Source organism: Belonocnema kinseyi, chromosome 3, assembly GCF_010883055.1.
Source record: "Belonocnema kinseyi isolate 2016_QV_RU_SX_M_011 chromosome 3, B_treatae_v1, whole genome shotgun sequence".
Lineage (NCBI taxonomy): Eukaryota > Metazoa > Arthropoda > Insecta > Hymenoptera > Cynipidae > Belonocnema > Belonocnema kinseyi.
The window spans coordinates 116,628,002-116,632,061 of NC_046659.1; positions in this window are offsets into that span (position 1 = coordinate 116,628,002).

The window sequence follows — 4,060 nt, forward strand, 5'->3', positions numbered from 1 at the left end:
GCCAATTAGCACAAATGGTAAGTTCCGACAGTGCCTACAAGTGTGCCTACTGGCCGCTAGATGGCAATACCGGTTTCATATGTATACACCTGGTAGCTTCATCTTTCTTATTAGAAACCGTCTTGCAACCCTTGCTAAATTTAATCCTACTGTTGAACTAGAATGGATCCCTGGCCACAAGGAAATATCCGGTAATGAGCGGGCAGCTGTGGCTGCTAAATCAGCAGCTACAAACGCCAATCTTCTAAATATTCCCCTCCCTCACTCGGATTTCTATCACTCTGCCGTCAAGGAGCTCAATGACAGCTGTCATGCCTGGATTATTGCTATGAGCAATTCGAAAGGTGTCCACTACACCCAGTGTTTCTGTAAATAACGCAAGAAACCATGGATTGCCTCCTTTAACGCGAGAAGAGAATGGATTGTATCCCTCTGTCGCATGAGAAGTAACCATTACGCCTTAAATGCCCGTTTAGCACGCGAAAATATGACAGACTCCGCTAGCTGTCCATGTGATCCTAATGTCGAAGAAGATTTGGACAATGTCCGTTGAGATTCCTCCAGTTTCCAAAATTTCCGCCCCATCCTCATTTAATCTCTAACTAGGACCCTAAAATGACCTCCCCCGGTCCGTTCTGATCAATTTTTAATTAACCCCTCTATTAGAATATTTTCTCACGTTTTCAGATTTCTTAAACTCGCTGATTTAAAAATTTAATTTCTGTTCTTTTAAATATACTGCCCGGACTGTTTTTAGCAATGTTCCCTCAGAATATGAGTAGAGAATTACGTTTTTTCTGGGCTTTTTTCTCAAGTTTTTCAGTAAAGCGAGAAAATGATTAGTTAAATTTAACAAAAATAATTTCTAAACAATTCATTATCATTATTTATAAAAATTAACAATATTCTCTTAGAATAGTGCTAGAAAGTTAGGATAAGTTCTGAAATTATTGACACTTTTCCAACTTTTCACTTAGAGTAAGGAAGTCAATGGAAGTTAACAAACATAATTTTTTAATTAATTTTGTATTATTTATCAAAATATTCTTTAAGAATAATGCTAAAAAATTTCTGTTTTTTCTCAAATTTGCAGCTTTTAGAAAAACTTTTTATTCAGGAAAAAATTATACAAATTATTGCTAAAACTCTCTGCTAATAATCATACGTTTAAACAACTTTTTGAAATAATTGATCACGTTTTTTAGAAATTTTCTCTTAAACTATGGGTAGCAAATTACATTTTTTCTGTATTTTTCCACTTATTAGTTAAAACGGAAAAATAATCAACTCAATTGTACAAAAATAGTTGTATAAACAATTTTTTATTATTATTATTTATAACAATTAACAATATTCTCTTAGAATAATGCTAGAAAGTTGCCGTTTTTTCTCAAATTTTTATTTACAGTAAGTTAAGGATTGATACAATTTTCTTCTTAAACTCTCTCCTAGTACACAGATGTGTAAACAATTTTTTTAAATCATTAGTTACTGTTTTTAGCCATTTTCTCTTGAAATATAGGTGGAGAATTACGTTTTTTCTGCTTTTCTTCAACTTTTTAGTGTAAAGTAAGAAAATAATTCAGTAAATTAAACAAAAATAATTTCATAAGCAATTTATTATCATTATTTATAACAACTAACAATATTCTCTTAGAATAATGCTAGAAATCTAGGATATGTTCTGAAATGTCTAACGCTTTCTCAACTTTTCACGTCAAGTGAGATTATAATCAATAAAAGTTAACAAACATAATTGTAAACAATTTAAAAAAATGATAAATTACTGTTTTTACCAATATTCTCTTAGAATATGGGTAGAAAATTACGTTTTTTCTGTTCCTTCAACTTATTCAGTTAAAAACGAGAAAATATTTAATTAAATTTAACAAAAATAATTGTATAAACAATTAGTCATCATTACTTACAACAATTAACAATCTTCTCTTAGAATAATTCTAGAAAGTTAGGGCTGGTTCTTTAAATTCTAACCCTAATTCAACTTTTCACTTGGATTTAGGTAATAATCAATCCAAGTTAGCAAACATTATCGATAAATAATATATTAATATTTATACAAATATTATTTTAGAATAATGCTATATAAAGTTGTCGTTTTTTTACATTTTCAAGCCTGTCTCAACTTTTTATTTATAGTAAGGTAATGAACGGGAATTTTTACTACTCGTAAAACTCGCTACTAAATAATCAGAAGTTGAACCATTTTTTTAATAATTTATTGCTATTTTTAGTACTTTTCTCCTAAAATATATGTAGACAGAAACTCGCGGGGTTTTCTTTATTTTTTCAACTTTTCAGTTAGAGCAAGGAATTATTAAATTATTTATATTAATAATAAGTGCTTAAATGATTTGCTATTATTATTTATGACAAATGACAATATTTTTTGAAAATAATGCCAGAAAGATGCCGTTTTTACTGAAATGTCCAGCTTTTTAAAACTGTTTATTAAACCTGAGGTTATAAATAAAGGAATTTAACAATCATGACTGTTTAAATAATTCTTACTTAGAATAATATTCTCTAAGAATATTCCTTTAAAGATTTGGTTTTTCTTAAATATTTAAGCAATGATTAATTAAAATATAAACTAAAATTCTCCTCAACTCAAATAAATGTTAAAAAATAAGGTGGTTTTATTAACTATAGAAAAAATAAATCAAACATAATTATTAAAACAAATTATTATTATTTATAAAAATATTCTCTTCAAATAATGCTCGAAATTTGCGTTTTTTTTTTAGAAATGTTCAACTTTTATATTTTATAATTAAAAGTTTGCCATAAGGACAACCGCAAGATTTCGCCCGGAATAGGTGCTAATCTGAAAAACTGCACCTGATCCCAGCAAAATCGCGGTAAAATTTCAGCCACAACCACGTCTCACGACCGTGAGGTACGTGGTTACAATCCGTAACGGAATCAAGACGACGATCCGGCAAAAGTCTCGTGCACCCTGAGGACACGGAGCGACATAAGGACGACCGCCTTCTGTATTTTCCCACAAGTGTTTTAGCATATTGCTCACACGCAGGGATACTTTCCAGGCTACTAACCAGTGAAAACTTTGCACCTCCAAGAGCGCCGATGATAAGGATGATTATTTTAACAGAATATTAAGGGTACAATCGTCGCAACTCCCTTATGAGGTCTCTATACTTTTCTTTCTTTTCATTCTTCTTGGCTATAACGTTTTTGTCAGCTGGCGCCGGAAATTTGATAACGAACATGGTTCGCTTCTCGAAGTCAAGAAGAACAATATCAGGCCTCGAGTGTACAACAGAAGCAATTGTCGAGAATATAAAGTTCCAGTATATGCGGCACTTCCCATTCTCGACAATTGACTCGATTTCCCTGGGAGCATGTAGAGGAGCGATATTGAGGTTGATGCCGTAAGAGTGGCAGAGATGGTAATAAAGCACGCTGAGTGCCGCATTGTGCCTCTGGATGTAGGTTGTTCCTGCATGAGTTGGACAACTAGATAGTATGTGTACCAAATTCTCGGGGTGTGCATGACACGCCCTGCAGCTATCATCGGGAATGTCTTGGCTCAGAATGTGGCAATGGTATTTTAAGGTAGAAATGACACCGTCTTGGCATGCCAAAATGAAATCCTCTGTACCAGACTTCAATCCGGGTGATTTAAGGAAAGAAAAAAGTAGCTCACACGAAATTGACTGATCCTCCACATTTCTGTGGAAGATGTCATGCATCCTCTTATCGAGGAGCTGCTCACGGAAGTTTTTCTCTTGTGCTTTCTTAATCCGGGCTTTCACGAGTAAGTACTCGAGATACATAAGATTTGATGCATTTTGCTCACACCTAATACTGAAGTTAAGTCCGAGTGTTCCATCAGCCTCCTCCGCTGCTTTGTACAAAAACGCTTCTTTGTGCTTCCTGACAATTTTAAGAAGAGGGTCTCTTCCATTTGCGACTCTATGTGCTGTACCCAGAATGATTCTGTTGTAAAGACCTTCGAAATTCAATATTCCGCGACCACCTTGACGGCGTGAGATGTAGAGTCGCGGAACAGAAAACT